This window comes from Colius striatus, chromosome 7, assembly GCF_028858725.1.
Source record: "Colius striatus isolate bColStr4 chromosome 7, bColStr4.1.hap1, whole genome shotgun sequence".
Lineage (NCBI taxonomy): Eukaryota > Metazoa > Chordata > Aves > Coliiformes > Coliidae > Colius > Colius striatus.
The window spans coordinates 13,623,250-13,642,455 of record NC_084765.1 but is presented as its reverse complement, the minus strand read 5'-3'; the positions used below and the strand labels follow the sequence as shown (position 1 = coordinate 13,642,455).

The window sequence follows — 19,206 nt, the reverse complement described above, 5'->3', positions numbered from 1 at the left end:
ACTTATGGCTTCTCAGAGGGACAGTCTGTAGTGCAGATGTGGCTGTACCTGATTAGGAGCTGTTTGTACATAGATCCTCCATTTTAATGTGTAGATAATGCTTTGATATAAGCACTGAAGAAATTAAATATTCATTTTAGTGCCAATACCATGGAAAATGTACAAATAACTGAATTGCGAATATTGTAAATATTTCAAAAGATTGTCCAGAAATGACTGACCTTTTGTAAATGATATAAATCGTGTTATTGACAGTGAAAATTTTCCTCCAGTGTTTTTATTTTTTTACACTAGATTTTCTTTACAAAATGTCAGCTACATACCATGTTTTAGATTAGATTCATTTAGGGATATGGGAGGCAAAAGGAAAGCCTTTGCACCCCTCTATCACTGTGCTTTTAGATAATTTGTCAAAAAGTACTAATTTATTCTAAAGTTCACAGAGATTAGAGGTGTTTTTTTTTTTTCTAAATGATATTTCTTTTTGTAAAGTGCTTTTGGTGCAGCACACAAAGAATTTAAGCAAAAAGTGAAACACAAATTTGGTTATCTAAGTTGATTGGAATAATTCCAGTAACTCCTAGGAATTTTTAGCTTAAGCAGAAAGAGAATAAAGCACATTCTGTTTGGTCAAAGTATGCTTTCAAGATGCATTTTTTTCATGTCTGAGTTATTTACCTGCCACTACTTTTACTTTAGCACTTTATAGATAAAGATTTTGGCATACCCTGTAAACTGGAGAATACCACACAACGTGTGGCTGTATCAGATATACTGTAACTGAGGAGAAGTTTTTTCCTGACTTGAAATACTTGAGATCCTCTTCACCTTTGCCTCACTCAACATGGAAATATATTTACTGATTTGTGTTCTAGGATTTTTAATATTAGCACATCAAGATGTAAGGGGGGAGGAGTAAGGTGTGAAAAAATGTTAAATTGCGTTTTGGTTTTTTGAGAAAGTTTTTTAAAGCTTTAAGGAAGCATATGACAAAATAGTCTGTCAGAAGTGCCAGCAGGTGTGTCTCTGAAAAGAAATGCGTAGTCCTGGAACTTGTAGGAATGGGGATCTCCAGGGAATGGGGCCTTGCATTGTCTGTGGCTGCTATGCTGCCAGAATGCAAGTCATTCTGCAGACATAACATGCCCCACGATGAGCTTTGCACAGTTAGGTGGCAGACTGATAAGCAGCTCAATTTTTTGGAACCAAATTCAGAAGTCATTCTAGGAGGGTTATTTTGCATTCACAGATAGCTGTACATTGTTCCATGCACTTGCTGTTTCCAATAACACATGTTGTTTTTTGATAACAAGTTACTGTTTTCAAGACCAAGCCTTCTGTTTGTTGCTGTATCAATGGGAAGGCACTGTTAACTGTTACTACTGATGCGTATAGCCCATGTTATTCTGGGAAATAATGTTTTAGGCAAATACCAATTTCTTTTATGCTTTTTGGTTTCAATTCTAGGTAATACCCAGGTATGTTCACCCTGACATGGGGATGCACAGCAGCAAAAGAAGGCATTGGAGAACAATCTAGTTAGGAAATGCAGGGGAGCAAAGCAAACTTACTGATTATCATTCGTCCTTAGGCATTATTTAGAAATAAATGAAAGCAAATTTTGAATTAAATCTAGTTATCTGGAAAGAACCAGAAAATATTAACCATGACTGGTGTTTTTTAAAATACAGACCTTATTTAATTTTTATTGAAATGTGTTTAAGAGGGATGATATACATGTAAGAAATCTAAGTGACAAAATTAAAATACTTTCAGTAGATGCAAGAATATGTATTATTTACTTTGAACTCTAAACCTTTGTTGTCCATGCTGGTGCACTGATGCAAGCACAGATGTGTGTGTGTGTGTGTATGTACATATATGTTGTAAGCGGAACGGAGCTGGTCAACCAGTTTGTCCTGAAAACTTGTGAAATGATCTGATATGTTTTGACTTTTTTACAACATGCCTGAGTTATGACTGAACTTTAATTTACCATCAGGATTTGAGCAAGATGTCTAACTAGTTCTAGGTGCCATGATTTGCTATTAAACTAATCACAGGAATTATGAAAAATCTTTGCTACCTTATTGACCATTTAAAGTGCTTAATATTTCTAAATGAACTCGTGCTTTGAGGCGATTTGTCCCGAAAAACATTTCAAAAAGGAGTTCTAAGGAACAGTGTGGAAGTTTGCAAGTCAAACTATGATTTATCATATGATTTTTCTAAGTAGCAACCGCAAAAATAATCATGCTACTGGAGCCAAGAGCAGTATTTTGAAATGGTAGGATCTAATGTATGAGGTTATTGCAAATGAATGGAGAGATATGTTATTGCAATGATATATTTTATTACTTGCTTCTGTTTTTATTAAGGATAATGAAAACCTTCTGTTTGGCCCTGTGAACAAAACTAATGTGACCTTTCATGTGACCCACCTGTTGTGCTTTCACAATCGATAATAGTTACCTCATGTTAGGGTGATCTGGAAAATAACAGTGTGCCAGCACCACAGAAAATAATGTTTGTGTTTTTGTAGTTTGAATTTGTATTCACCTCCGATCTGAAATGAAGTAAAATAGAGGTTATCTAACAAAATGCTTAAAAGGCAAAATATTATTGTGACAGTATCGTCTGTATTACTATCAGATACATTTTTCAAAGGCATCCAGCTGTTGAATCATAGCAGGAAATTTGCAGAATTGACTTAAAGTCTATGATTTTTAATAGTATTAAAGATGGTGTGGAACTCCAATTAGCTGTTTTGAAAGTTAGGAGAGTACACTAATTAAAAAAGTCAGCATATATAGATGCAAGTTTTCCCACTTATTAATTAAAAAAACTCCATTTCCCCCCCCCCCCCCACCTGATTCACGCAGTTCCTAGTTAAAAGGCTGAATTATTTCTAGACATTATTCTTCCAATTGGATTTAGGTCCTGATTCTGGAAACACATTTAACGTGAATAGAATTGTTTTTCTAGGAGTGCCTGATAAGGGTATCAGAATTGTATTGGAATAACTTAAGAGGTTATGGGCATAAGGATTTGCAGGATCAGGACCCTAATTTCAAAGAGGTTTTTGCATGTGGATTTGAAGTACACGTGCTACTGCTGAATTTGCTCGACAGACCAGAAAGGCTCTTTCCCTTTGGAGCCCTTATGGTTTATCTGGTCAATGACTTGCAAGCTAAGAAGGATTTACACATTGGATCAATGATCCATGAAATAAGGGGGATTTCCACAATATCTATCAGTGACAAGTTACAATGTGGCCACACAGTTTGCATTTTCAGAATTAATATGTATGCATGAATGTATAACTGTATAAATGGTTATTATATGATACTGCCTAGTCGTCAGGGAGTTATATAAATAATGTGTTATGTGTATTAGAGGGAACTTTGTAATTCTTCCACTTCTTTTGTTTGGATTGAAAAATGTGTGTGTGCATTCTGTATTCTGTGCCAATAGTCTGTTGTACATACGTCAATGAACATTAGACCCAGTTAACACAAGAGGTCTCTCAGCACTACCCTTTCCCTCAAGTCATATAAATGAATTTTTTCTCTTTTGACCAAGTAGATGTCCCAGGTACTGAAAATCAGCAGCCAGATGGAGTTACAAAATGGGGTCAAATGTCTTTAAATGAAAGTGTCCTCTCACCGGCACCATTGTGGTTAAGCCATGAGACTGTCAGTTTGAGTGCTTCCTGATGGCAACTGCTAAGTTATGACACAGGGAGAGAAGTATCCTACTAAGTAGGCAGGGCTTGATCAAAAGCCCCTTTGAAGTCAATAGAAAGATTCCTATTGACTTAAACAGGCTTTGGAACAAGCCCTTAATTATGAGGTACTCAATCAGGCACATAATAAGCTTCTTATTGCCTAATTATGTACAATGGTAACTTTAGACCTATGACCCTTTTGTAGGTTGGACCCCTTATCTTTCAGAAGCTCCATACTCTACCGACTGACCTACTAGCAAGAGTAGATGACATCCCAGGTCATCTTCCTCACTTCCTTCTCTTGCCTTAAGTCTAACCCTAAGCTGCAGTTCAGCTCTTCCACTTTGAGTCTGCCATCAGGCTCATTATCTTATTGTAATGATGAGGATAGGGACCAAACTGTACAGTAGTTCTCAATCTTGTCCATAAACCTGGCAAAGTTCATGGCACCAGCAGCACAGTGAGCACTGCCATGAAGAAACCCTGTGTGTCTGGATCTGATCTCTGTTACTATGCCTGTTTCAACTATAATTGCAAGGACATTGGCTTCAGTGAGACCTCTTTGTTACTGAGGAGGCTAAATAGTGCAAGTGCAGCCTGGAGCTGCATTGTCTTTTGTAAAGAGTCTCCATGGGAACATCATCCAGGGAGGTGAAATGAGCCTGTCTTGGTCCTCTCTCTCTTCTTCATCCTGTTTATTGACTGCTTGGTATGTGCAAGAAAGCCTCCAGGGGGTACATTGCTATGGAGAGCAAATGTCATTAAGAAAGACAAATGGTTCCTAGAGAAGACACTTGACAAACAGAGTTTTGCTACAGTTTACCTTGAGCAGTATGTAAAGGATCATTCAGTATTCCTTGGAAATGAGAGTATTAGCATGGGCATGGGCAAGTTGTAGGTTGAAAAGACAGTTTATAGCATGCCTCACACAGCTGTTTTTAAGTCATCTGGATTTGAGAAATCTTTTCTCTTTAAAAATATTTGCTGTTGACTTAAGTCATGAACTGACAGCCATATTATACTAGAAAACAAAAATCTGTACTAGCATATCTCGTGCCTGTTTTTCAGTAGTTCAGGTGTAGTTCTGTGAAATATCCATGACTGCTTGCAGAAGTGTTCTTAATCATACTGTTAAACAAGTAGGAATTTAGAGACAGCTTAGAAGAGGGGAAGATATGAAACAGTCTTTTCCACAAGTTTTTGATAGGCATCTATTTGGTTATGTCCTTTCTGTCTGTGAGGTTTGAGGATAAGGCTAGAAAAAACGGAGAGTGCCAGAGATTTATATTGTTCTTTTAACCTCCCTTTTGTTTGTTTGTTTTTCCTTTTTGTCACTTTGTCCTTTCAATATCTCATTTAGATTCTGAGTTGCTTAGATTCTAAGCAATCTGTCAGAACTTATGTATTAAATTTTTAACAGAAAAGCCATTTTCTCTTTACCATGTGTTTGGTTATTCAAAGTCAAGACACTCAAAAAAGCCTCATTTTTAAATGGTGAATGGACAGGATTTTCTGACAGTCTGGTAGCTAGAAGATGTCTTTGCTACCACTCAGTTTTTTGAATGCTGAAAATACCTGTCTTTTATTTATGTTTTAAGCACTCAGTACATATTGAAGGTAATTAAAGAGGAGAGTGCAGATTGGCATTTTCACTTAGGACAGATAAGCAGCACTAGTTTTTATGCTTTGAAAAAATAATACTGATATTTGGTTAAAAAAACTCAGTGTTTTTGTATACTAGAAATATTTCTGTCAGCCATTCATCTAACACGTGTTATTCTCTTCCCAGATCTTTTCCCTGTTGTGTCCTTATAGCAGCAATTATCAAAACCATTTGAAGAGTTTAATTTAGACTGAAATGATTCTCCATAGAATAAACAGAATATCTCACCTGTGAAGGATGATTACAATTTCTAAATTTGTTTAAAAAGGAAGGACCTTCATAATTCACAAGTGTTCTGCTTGCTGTTTTTATGGTGGAGAAATCATACGTACTGGGTCTGAAAAAAAAGCACTGATGTATTTGAGAGCTATCAGCAATATAATTTTTTGTATTATTGCCACTGAAAGAATAAAGGTCAGCCTTTTGATTTGAGCCATTACCTGTCCATATATTACCATTATTTTACTGAAAAAAAACCACTTTTTTTTTTTGTTTTTTTTTCTTGAGTATCACAGAATCACAGAATCTGAAGGACTGGAAGGGACCTCGAGAAATCATCTAGTCCAACCCCTGTGCCAGAGCAGGACCACCTAGAGTAGGTCACACAGGAACTCGCCCAGGTGGGTTTTGAATGTCTCCAGAGAAGGAGACTCCACAACCCATCTATGCAGCCTGTTCCAGTGCTCCATCACCCTCAGAGTGAAGAAATTCTTCCTTGTGTTTCTTTGGAGTCTCTTATGTTCCAGCTTATACCTATTGTGCCTTGCCCTGTCATTGGAGATCACTGAGAACAGCCTGACTCCATCCTCCTGACACATACCCTTTATGTATTTGTAAACATTAATGAGGTCACCCCTCAGCCTCCTCCAAGCTGAAGAGCCGCAGCTCCCTCAGCCTTTCATCATAAGGGAGATGCTCCACTTCATCATCTTTGTGGCCCTGTGCTGAACTCTCTTCAGCAGCTGTCCTTCATGAACTGGACACAATATTCCTGATGCAGTCTCACGAGGGCAGAGTAGAGGGGGAGGAGAACCTCTCTCAACCTACTAACCACAGCCCTTCTAATACACTCCAGGATGCCAATGGCCTTCTTGACCACGAGGGCACATTACTGGCACATGGTCATCCTGCTGTCCACCAAGACCCCCAGGTTGCTTTCCCCTAAACTGCTCTCTAAGTATTCACAATGTGCTCTGATAAATAAGGACAATTCAGATGTCTTTAGTAAATTCCACATTAAAAGACAGTTATGGTACAGATATATGTGAAATTGGGCAAAACCAGGGACACCTTATGGTGATATTAATTAGCTTAGAGCACTGATACATCTGCATATGTGGGTACTTCTCGTGTGCTGAGGCTGTTGACTTATGTTTAAGCTACACAGGTTTGGTGAGTAGTTAGTTCAGGCAGATCACTTGCACAAGTCTAATCAAATGTGTTTAAGGATGTAGAGTCAAATTCTTCACCTTGCACACATTCTCACTCTCCCCAGCAGCAACACTAGTAGAGATTTGCTTTGCAAATAACAGTAGGCTTGCCAGGAACTGTGCAAATGAATTTTCATGGCAAGAACTGAATCAGAGGATGCACGGTGATACATCTTAACTGCTTCTTGCAGCCCATACAGAAGTTGTGGGGCTTTGCTAGCTACCAAAGCTGTAGGTCCTTAGTGATGGCTTCTAATCAGGTCTACCTACCCTGTTTTTCCTCCAGACTATCTCAAACTGTGTAGCATACACAAATGGCTTATCCATTTATGTAGCAGCATCTGGCTAGCCCAGATTTTTAGTAAGAACAGTCTTGTGATAAGATTTTGTTTTCTCTGACTTGTTAAATACCCTATACTCTCTCCTCTGTAATTAAACAGATATTGAGATGTCATATTCTATATATCTGCATCTGTGAAAAGGTATTTTATGTCTGCTTGAATTTGTGAGTTTCCATTAATTTTTTTATAGGGTGAAAATCTGCCTAAGGGCCACAAACAGGCCAAATGCACAACTGTTGCTATTTCTCAGGCCTCTTGCATAACCCAGCTCTTTTCATTAGTGTCAGTTTTGGGGTTTTTTTTCTCTCATTTTAATAGGTTATATTTTTCCCTCCTTAAAGCCATGTTCAAATTGCGTGGTTGAATTCATTTGCTATTGGTTGATTACTCCTCATAGCTATTACCTAGCTTGCAAGTTCAAGGAATTTGTTCCGTATATTTCCAGCAGCTTGTAAGGTATGAAACGTCAACATTTTCAGTGAGAAATTAGTTGTATATTCTTTTATTTTTAGGGTTAAACTTGAGATTCAGTAGAACTAATTTTCTGAACCATCTGTAGGAAAATCAAGGTAATCTCAAGACAGAATCTTACAAAATCAGTGGCCTGTTTAAGGACAGATTTACTTTATGTACTTTTAAATACCTGCTGCAGTTTTGTACGGTTATTTCAGCATTCTTTTCCTTGAAAGACTGGCTGTCGTTTTCTTTTGCATATTCAGTATTCCCTGTGTAACTGCTTTTCTGCATTGTCTTCTGCCTTTTTGCAGGAACAGAGTTCTGTTCATCCTGTCATATTTGTTCTGTATCAAAATCGATATCGAAAAGTCAAAGGGCAGTTTCTGTTCATAAAAAGCAGGGAGAATTTTTTGGGGGGGGAGGGAAAAAAGAAGAATGAACTTATAGAGCTTGTAGACTCCCTGTAGATTTTAAAAGTTGAAGGAAACAGTCAAGTTTTCATTTTTTCCATTGAAAAAACATGTTTTATAATTTGAAGTTACATAGTCAACTAAAATAATACCCCCAAAAGCAGTTGATCTGTCACAGATATCATAGATCAGCTGTTTTTTCCTTTGTTTATCAAAAGGACTGATGAAAATTTCATTCTAACAGCCAAGTAGCTAGGAAAAATGAACTAAAGATTGTTGATATCAGAATATGAGCAACACAATAATTTGCTAAGACTAATATGACTGGCTGTAACCTGGTCATCTATGGATCAACTGATGATATTCTAGGTTAATTTAGCATGTTACAGACTTGCAGTCCTAGATTCCAGGAAAATATCTACACTGAGTTTAGTGAAAAATGGCGTATTTACTTCAGTACAGATATTTTGCTGCCAGAAAGTGATGGAAATGCTTCCTAATATGTCTATGGGAAGTGGAGAAACGCATATTAGAATAGGATAAATAGATTTTGTTATTGGCAGGCTTCAACTTTTTTAATTTGAGGTCTAGAAATTTTTTTACCTTCTCTAATAGAATTTTATATTATAGTTAATTACTAGAGAAGGAGGATCTTCAGATGCATTCAGAATTAAACAGAAGAGAATAATTTTTTACACAACTCTGAAAAATAATTATTCTTCTGGGCTACACTGTTAAGCATTTTTTTCCTTATCCTTTACTTCCTTTTTCCTCTTTGCTCCTTTCCTATTTCTTGACATTAAATGGCAGGATTATTTTAATTGTTTAAAGGAGAGGGGATTGTGAACACTTCTGGAGCGTCAGCTTCTGCACCCAAGCCTTGCTGGCTTACTGAGTTTTTCCAGTTTGCTCATGCAAATACAAGCATTGAGTGGTTCATATAAGCTCTAATTCCAACTTATTTGGCCGTTATTTCTTGAATGGCCCACTTTTACGTATGATTAGTTTTAAATTCTTAAATCAGAACATAAACTGTCTGTATTATATTACTATAGAAGTGTGTTAATACCTAGGGTATGATTAACTCTGTGTTCAGTGTCTCGCCGTACACCAGAGTGCAACCGCCGTGGCTTTTGTTGGAACTCCTAGTTTGCAGCTGAAGGTAGAATTCATCTTGAAGCACAAAAGAAAAGTGATGCAGATTTTTAGGATGGGAGAAAAATAAGATTACAAGATATGTAACTATAGTAAGGTATAACAAGAAAATTATATTTCTGTGAAAGCAGACTGCAGTTATTTCTGGGCTGATTCTGCTTTCTGATTCACAGATGTGAAGGCCAAAACATATAGAAATGGATATATATGTGGATGGGGGGACTTGGGACATCTCTACTGGGTCTTGTTCCCATTTGAGGTAGATAAGAATAGGACCAGACAATAAATCTTTCTCTGCTTATGTCCATCAGCTTCTCTTCACATTGATTGGAACGCAATTGTAGAAACAACCATATGCTAGGCTCATGACTAGCTCACATACTTTGTAAAAACTGTCTGTTTTTCAGAGCTGGAAGCTCAGTCCTAGTGTGCTCGAGGAATTTAGGTCTGCTACTATCTCATATTATTGCTTGTACAGAAAATATGAATTTATTGTACATTGAAAATATACCAGAATATATCACTTTTATAAATGGTAAACTGATAGTTTTATTAGAAAAGATAAAGCAAGGACCTGTCATATATGTTTTTTCTTTTATGAGATATAGACATTAGACCTAATTGCTTTGTCTCATAGCAAGTGTGATGCCACTGCTGTTGTGAAGTTAAAGTGCAATAAAACTGAAGTAACACATTAAGAGAATCTGCTCCATTGTGTTTGGCCTTTTCTAGATGCTGTGAAATTTAAACGAATTATTAATCCCACTGACCTGAAAGCAGCAGCACCTTTCCCTGTGAAAGTTATTCTGATATTATAGCAGTTACTCAAGATTCTAAGGTGTAAGTTGAATGATTTCTCTCTTAATTGTTATGCATTTTGATTTGGTCGGTCCTTTTGGGAATGGTGTCTTATAATCACATTGTAGTTGTTACATATCACTGTGATGACAGTAGTTAAAATAACAGAGAGATCCCACAATGCTTTTGTAATGTGTCAGTAATGTGAATATCCTCCCTGAAAGTAGTTAATTCCTTTTACTGGTTGGTAAAGGCTGAAGAAAGTCATGCTGATCCCCAAAACATATGAGAAAATGACTTGCTAACAATTTGATACTTACAGTATTGTTAGCCATGATAAAATTAAAGGGAAAATACCCGCAGGAAATAAGTAAACTCTTTTTTGTTTTTCACATCTCTGATGTTAGGAATTTTGTTCTGAAATCTTATATTAAAATAAGGCTGCAATATGCAGTTGGTTTTTGGCAACAGAGGACATACATACTTTTTTGAATGTCATTAAAGAGAATGATTCTGTATGTAGTCAAATGTTTACTTGCTCGTATCTTACATTTTGTCTGTCTGATGGCTTGTCTAATAAGGATGAACGTGACTGTGATTCCTCAGATTGTACTCGTAGCTCTCTTCACCAAATTGACTGTTTCTAATTTCTCCCTTTCATTAGTTCCACTGCCTTTTACTATCGTGAAAATATATTTTTGTATTTTTGTATGATTATATATTTTATCAATCTCTTCTTTGCATCTTACTGTCATAATTATATGAGACGTGTTTCTTTAGAATGTTGTTTTGTTGAGGAACTAACCTTATGAAGTTACTGTTAATAATACTGTTAATTTCCATCCAAATTTCTTACATAATTTTCTCATTAATCTTTTGGTAAAATTTTGTTCAATTTTCCATGTCTACAACTGTCTTATCTGTTATTCTTTTCCTATAAAAGTCCAAGTCATGTCTATGTAAATTTTGATGTGTACAAATCCATGTCCTGATAGGATCATTACAATTTAGAATCGTAGGATCATAGAATTGTTTCAGTTGGAAAGGACCTTTAAGACCATTGTGTCCAACCACTACCCTCACACTGCCAAGCTCGTCACTAAACCATGTCCCTCAGCACTTTATTGACTTGATATCTTTTAAATGTCTCTAGGGATGGTGACTCCACCAGCTCCCTGGGTGGCCTATTTCCACTTGAAAACTTGTGTTTTCTAGTTTATTTATTATTGTGGTATTTTAAAGATTTCCACACCGTATGGACCGTGGCAGCTTATTTTTTTTATATGGAACTTGGAGTTGTCATTTGGGATATATTTTCTATGCTGTCCTACTTTAAAAATATTTGCCTCTTATTTTTTTTTTTTTATATATTTTTACAAATTTCAGAGCAGTTGATTCATTTTGACATCAACCAGACTAATACTATCTATGTTCCATAATTAGAAGTCTCTGAGAGTAGTATATTTTTCCACCTATGATATTTAAAATGAATTCCTTAGAGTTTATGTTCCAATACGTTTGCATTATTTTGTATATGGGATGATTGTAGGTGAGGGACATTTCCCTGTCTTCTCCCTTTGTTTTTTAGACTTTTCTATATTTCTATGAGCTGTGCTCATGTTATTTCTGTATGTGGAGACACTGAAAAAAAATGTGATGGGAGAATGTGATGTGAAATATTCTTGATATTGCTTTGATTCCTTTTACTTCTAATAGTTTAATATCTGGTGGATCCTTAGCTTGATTTCAGAGACAAACATCTTCAAATAAACGGTCTAACTACAGGCTACTCTGTTTACCTTTAACCCGTTAGATAATGCTCTGAATTATTAACATATAGAGAAAGCACAGAATAATGAATCTTGTATGTGAGTGTGAAGACCCTAGCTGAAGGTGAAGACGTTTTTTTCTTTTTTCTGGTAGGGCTTCCTAGGATAGAAGTCATATGCTGGTGTGTTGAAATTTCCTTTCAAGGCCGTGCTTTGGCAAGACGCTGTCTTGTTGCTTATAAAATGACTAAAGTGTCTACCAAATGCAAGTGCCAAGTCAAAATATGTTCTGTATTTTGGTAATTGTGCAGAAAGAACACCAGATGGTTCTGATGATGAAGCGCTTTGGGTGGGATCACCAAGTTTTAATGGATGGCAAACTCCAAAGCCTTAATTACCAACCTCTCTAGCGGCATACTTTTTCTCGGGAGAGACAAGTTATTTTCAGATATAGAGAAGAAATAGCTGTCTATTTCTTTGCATATAGCTGAACAAAACCCACTTATTTGTAGGAGTATCTGAAACTCAGAATACTTGGGCCTAATATAAAGGTGCCAAATTATGTTTCCAAAGTGGAAAAACTACATTATGAACAATACTGGTTTTGTTTGAGCAGCTTGGTATTTTTCCAGCATGCTCAGTTTGCACAGTATGCTACTAATGTATAATTCTCTTACAATCTGAGTATATCCTACATTTTGAGTTCACGTATGGAACAGTGATATTTATTTTCTGCATCTAGTCTGAGATGGCTCAACAGTGGCCTGTTCTTCTAGAATATTTTCCCATCATAGGAATTTGGACAGGCCATGTTTAAAGAGTAAAGAAACCAAAACATTAAGTAGCAGGTCACACAGCTAATTTTATACCTCTTGCAATATTGCTTGATTTCATAAAGTAAGTCATTCAGGTTTGAAGTGTTGATCAATTTGCCTCTGCGTTATTAAAATTCAACTTTTAGTTTGTGTGCTGTAATTACAAAGGATTTTATTTGAATGAGTCTTGCATTTGGATGATATGCTTGCTAAATCCTAGAAATGTCAGAGAATCTAGTATTTACTTCTGATTTTTATACAAGAAAATTATTGCACATATCTGAAACTCTAGTTTTTGGTTGTAATTGAAGTTATTGGAAGTTTCACTATTGACTGTAGTGTGATTACAGTATCAGCTTGTTGAGACACATCTTGGGTGAGGCATAGTTAAGATAATGAAGCTGAATATAGCCATCCGTCACATATCATGCACCTTCTTTGACTTTTGTAGGATTAGACTGGTGCAACCATGAAATTTGAGTTTTATAAACTGTGAGAATCTTGCTTCTTATGTTGTCATACAACAGTGAACAAAACCAGAAGGGCTTAATTGGTTACATTTTCAGACCCTCTTATTGTGTCTGCAGGAGCCAGGTTTTAAAGATTTTTGGGACTTGCTATAGAACAGAGCTGCTTTTCCAAGTAGGGAGATGTATCAAAAAGAGTATCATGTATGATTGATGGACGACTCTCCTGTTGGCATTGAGCCAGATTGTAATTTTTTTTTTATATAATTATCTCTTAATTTTTGTACATGCACTTAAGCAACTTCTGATTAGTTCATGTTAAAATTGGAGTCAGCATGGTCACAGAGATGATTTATCTGCCTTCTGAGAGTAATGTATTTTTTAATACTTAAAAAATTTAAAATATTTTAATAGTATTTTTACAGATTTTTGCAAAGCTCTACATGGCTTAGACTGGAATTCTGCTTTCTCTCATCTTACTGAGTAAAATCTTGTTCCTTGATTTTTAAGGAAGTGACTTTCCATTAAGGTGTTGCTTAATTGCACAAATGACCCTAGTATAGGGTATCAGTATTAGAAATGTGTATTGATTGATCTCCCTCCTAGATCCTCAAATTATAGTTTGAAATTTCCACAACCTTTATGCTGGCATTCTGTACAGATGAAAATATATCACCTAGCTACAGTGTTTAGAAATATTTTGTCTTGTAAGATAAGGTTACATAGAAGCACAGTATATTGTTGGCATGAGTAGTAATAGTAGTGTCAGACTTTGCAGTGCATTATTAGGTATTGATAATTCAGCCAAGTTCTGAAAATTTCTAAGAGGCTCATTGCCTCATTAGAATGATAGAATCAAGTATAAAATCCATTAAAATCATTGTTGTCTGTGATAAATCAAGTACAGCCCGGTTTTAACCCCACGTTTCAAAAATAGTCATGCTTTCCTGTGAATTCGGGGCAGTCCCAAGGGTTTGATAGATTTCTTTGAGGGATCGTATTTATTCACGCTGAATAATGTGTCTACTGTTATTTTCCAAATGCATGCCCTCATAGAACTGAACACTTTTAAGACCCATTACGGTAATTTACACAGCCCTGAGAACAAAGATGTCTTGAACATAGTTGCAACCTGCATTACTACCTTAATGCTCTTAGTTGGAAAGAATGTGGATTATTTGTAAGCAAGGTAGTAGTTAGCAACAAAATACCTGAAAGGATAAATGTGGGCATTCAAACGGTAGCTAACATTTTACGATTTCTTGAATGAAGAAAGAGTAAGGATTAAAAACTTTGGCAAGTGGGAAAGATTTGTGACTATGATTTTGGTTATTGAAAGCAGCATTGGCTAAGATTTTAAACATTTCCCTTTTCCTCAATTTCCTAGAAAATTTGAATGTAAGTTTACTTATACAGAAATAATGAACTTTGCACTGCATTCCAAAGGGTCTATATGCTGGAGAAAGAGAGCAGGGATTAAGACAAATTTTGTCTTAGACCTCTAAAGTATGTCTAGATAAAACAAAATAGAGGAATCATAAATTTTTATTAAGAAAAAAAGGAAACAGCCTACATACTTCATAGTTGCCAGGGAGTTGTTATAACTTGTGTGCCAATGATTTCTGATGGGTGTTTCTATAATGTCCACTCTGGTGTTCCTCAAAAACAAAAGGGAGAAACCACCCTAAAATTCCACAGCAATGGCTGTGGAATTTAGCACAAGACAGAAATAAATTGGAAGCACCTTCCAAAGAACTTTCTTTTTAAAGAAATATAAGTTACTCCCTGTAAATTTTTCTTTCCTCCTCTGTTTTCTTTTGTTTAGTTAAACCAGTGATAAGGTCTTGAAGTAAGATGTGTCAGGCTGATGAGTTTGTTTGGTGAAACTTTTCAGCTTGCAATCCAGGTCAATGCATACTTTTTGAGTGTGTGTGGTTTAGGATTTTGTTTGTTTGTTTTATTGCAGATTTTTTTGTGTATTCCTTTTACTTTTTTGAAATATCATATGCAAAGCACCGAGTAACCACCCCTCTAGCTGTCAGCTTTTCACTACTGCCTGTCAATATCATGCTGAGGGCAGGTACTTATAGCCTGAGGCTCATAGATGTTGGCAATGATAGTAAATGCTTGGAGATACGGTTTTATATGACTGCCTAAAGAGCCTGGGAATCATTGTCAGTGCATGAAAAACAGAACCCTAACCCTTAACTTGCCTTTAAATTTGGGATAGTCTCTGTTAAATGACAGGGCATGTCTGGCTCCAAGATCAACAGTTTGTTAATACATGATCTCTGTGTACAGCACAAAAATCAGGCTACAAACGTATGACTGATCTTTATGGACTGTTAGAAAGTAGTGCTTTAGCAAATCAACCTGTTTGACTGTTAGTACCCATCATTGAGCTTAATATAAATTGGAGTTAGGGGTTGTCATGTCATTCAATGGTCAATATTGCCTGCAAGGATTTTTCTATATATGGTGAATGTATTTCAGTTCTGGTTTCAAAATATCTTGCAGAGATGAGTGTTGCAGAAAACATAAGGGAAAAAAAATCTTTAGATGATGGGCAGCAAGAACAAGTATTGTTCAGAATCACAAACAAGATTTTGACAGAAATGTCATGGTGAAAATCAGAAGTTAACTCACCTAGTTAAGTCTTCAAAGCCTGAATTCTTATCAAACTGATCACATTGGAGGCAAATTGCTGTTTCAAGGTGTATACTTTCCTTAAACATAACTTTTTTGCTTGCTTTGTTAACTAATGAAATAGTCATGCTTTAGGAGAGACTGAAAGGAGGCTGAGAGGTTTTTATTTTGAGGGCTTGGTGAGGTAACCTTTTCATATTTGTAATGGGATTTATTTGTACAGCAGGTGAGAGTTAATTATCTTCAGGACTGATTATTAGATAATCACAAGTAGAATGGTTGTTTGGGCAGAGTACAAAGCCATATCCTTGCTGGTAACACTCTGTATCACACACTTGGGGAACCATTTTCAGACAGAGGATACATATGAAGATAGAATTCCATTTGACTGAATAAATCTTTAAAAAAAAGAGATTTTTTATGTACTTAAAACCATTCTAAAGTGAAATGAAAATAAAAGCACCGGACTTATTTTTCTCTGGTTGTAGTGTCAGGAGAAATTTCCAAAATTGGGGCTGAGAGGGGAAGTTGAGTGTATGAGATTTATTTTTTTTTTTTTTACTCTTTTTTTTTTTTGGTAAAAAACTATCCTAAGATATGTAAGGAGGCTTTGTCTTTTGGGGAATCCAGGGAAGTAGACCTGAAGGCAGACGTTCTTAAGGTCTTCTAATTGATTTTTATGTCCTAGTTAACTAGCTTTACAAATCTGAGCTTCAGTAATATGGTACTCTCCATACAGGACCCCAGTATTTTGTCTGGCTTAGCACTAGTTTCAATGGGAGGAAACGGCACACTTATATTGCAATATTACAAAATAGATTTATCGGATAAAAAAGGTGAGTTTGTGTACAGCTGACTTGGCTCCTAGCCATTTGTCTTAACCTCCTAATGCTAAATCCTGAAGGTAAGAGTACATTGTTACATTTTTCTTCTTTTTCTCACCTCCCCCAGCTCAAACCCGCTAATCTCTATTGTTGTTGTGTAAGTGCACCGCAGGTGTGACACATTGAATCTTCAATCCTCAGGGAATTTTCAAGTCCAAGTGCTATATGGTATATTAATGTGGGAATTCTAAGTATGGTAATATGTTCCTATGCACTAATATTATTGTTGATATCTCTCAGATATCAGCTAGGCATTTCACCTGTCTTACCATTTGCAGCTTGTGGAAATAATGGTAAAACTGGGCTTTCACAAGTAATGTTTCTACCCCCTACTCCCATTCTACCCTCCTTCTCTACCCCCTTTTTACTTGAGGCCTTTTGTTTCCTGTTTAAAGAGGTTTCTTGTAACTATTCCAAGCCTTGCCCGTGCATACGTGGGTGTTACAGTATCAAAAATTGTCCCAAGGAGTTTGCATCTGGTAAATGTATCACAACTACAACTTAGTAGATGTTCAAGTCCAAAGTCCAGTGAAAGAACTTGGTGAAGATGTGTCCTTAACGCTGCCATGGTATGTGTGCAATAGCATCAGACTTTGAGAAGTGATGTAAAAGCCTCTCATGTAATTTAACTGTTCCCAAATCTATTTAATTCTTGATACTTTGTCTAGCAAGGAAAATACAGTCATGGATTCTTTTAAAAGTTTCTCTTCCCAAAAAGACCATTTATTTGCTCAGAGGAGGTCCACAATTGTAGATATTATTTTGTATTTTATATTAAAAAATTTGGGATAAAGCTAGTATATCTGTAAATATAGTTGATTTGATTTGCAAATAAATATAATTCTGTTGTGCCATTAAATTTCAGTTTGGTCCAATATGGATCTCATAAAGCTCATCAAAGAGATTTAACTACATGCTGAATTACAGTTTGAATAATGTTTTATACTTTTTATACTGTCATTTTTGGTCATAAGACAGAGCTGAAAGCACATACTATCTTTTAAACAATTAGCCAGTTTTTCAGAGAGATTAAAAAGCCATCATTCCAAACAGAGAAAGTACAGTTAAGACAGAAAGAGAGAGAAGGGATAAAAATTGCCAAATATGATAACTCAGGTCAGTGCTGGAGCTGCCGTTTTGTTTTTGTGTGGTTGATTTTCATGACTGTGTGACAAATGCGAGTCTCTGACAAGTGACTCTGGATGCCATTTCCAAACCTCGTCCTCTGCACAGCACTGCTTCTCTAGGTGTAGAAAGTAACTTTCCAAGTGCAGTTTGTATTTGCTATAAAACTCTCTCTGTATTTGATATATCCTTCTCTCTGCACTACATATTGTTTTCCCGGTGTTCGTAACACCAGTCATACTTCTTGGGGCTTGTAATGCTGTAACTTTTCATCCCGGGCTTGGTTTGCCTTGCAGTGCCTTTAGTGCGTGGAGAAAGCTTTTGAAAGCTTTCTGTTTTCTTTCAGTCATATTGATTAGGAATGACCCAGCCCACAGCTATCAAAATGGCACGTAGCTCACAAGAAGTGTTTTTTGTGTCCTAGCTACATCACGTGTGTGGCAGCAGGCTGGTGTGGGAACTGACAGGAAATCTGAGTTGCTTGATGTGGGAGCAAGCAGCCAGCAACCTTTGCCAGCCTACTCTGGGTAATAGAACAGGCTTTTGCTATCTCTAACCCATGAGTTATCGCTGGAGATCCTCGTCTCCCTTCAGCCTTCCAAGTGGCATGGTATATATCTTGTGGTTCTTATCTGCTTGAAAGTATGGGTACAGAGCTTATCAGATCTGGAACGCTAGTCCTCTTCTTTTGTGTGGAAGAGTAAATACATATTTAGGTATTTCTTTCCTCTGCATAGTGCATTAGTTGTTTTTGGTGTTTTCAAGTGTAATTTTAGTGATAGGTGTAATAATCTTTTTAAGTTAGTTGTTGGACATGTGCATTATTTTTTTCTTTAACCTGATTTTGTGCTATGAAGTGATGCAGCCAAAAGACCTTAATTTTGTATTTTGTACTGAGATCCAGTAGTGATTGGGTTCTTTATAGATATGCAGGCACACAGGAGAGAAATCTTTGTGAGCTACCTGTTGAAAACATAATGCAATTTTGTAAATGCCTGTTCCTTTACAGAAGAGATCGCAAGGAGCTCTTGTGGTCGCTTATGTCATACAATGTTGCCAGAGAACGAGCCACTGCTGAGTGATACCCTTTTGGGAGACTCAGGGAACAACTGTCTTGTGAACCACGCTGTGGAATTTGGCAGAAATGGTAATGCTTAGGGGGTTCCTTTTTTTTGAGAGGTAGTTTACAGAAATGGCATCTATTGCATGTGTATGCTTTTTGTAGGCAGATGTGAAGTTCCTCTAAACCGGAAGTCATGTAGTTTACGTAAGTGCTAACCATAGCTAAACTGGATTATAATGGGTTTGTGGCCAGTCATCTTGGAGTGTCGGAAGAGTGAGTTCACATCTCCCTGCAAAACTCTGTGGAGATGTAACCTTTGTGAGCCTCATTTCTGCAATAATGACATCACAGATTCTGGCATGTAGAATTGTAAAGCATCACTGTTACACTGAAGGAAGAAATAGTAGCTCCTTTTTGTGAATAAGGAATTAAGGAGCGCTAAGAAGCTCTTTCACTG

General features: G+C 36.5%; 1 protein-coding gene across 6 annotated transcripts in view; it reads left to right on the top strand.

Moving 5' to 3' along the window:
* SOX6 (SRY-box transcription factor 6) overlaps window positions 1-19,206 on the top strand; it is a 366,925-nt gene that overhangs the window by 28,479 nt on the left and 319,240 nt on the right. For 2 of the 6 annotated variants that reach the window (XM_062000289.1, XM_062000281.1), the window contains exon 4: window positions 5,898-6,010. The exons of the other annotated variants lie outside the window; for them this stretch is intronic. The gene's annotated coding sequence lies outside the window, so the exon portion shown is untranslated. The remainder of the gene's footprint in view (window positions 1-5,897; window positions 6,011-19,206) is intronic. 6 annotated transcript variants of the gene reach the window in all.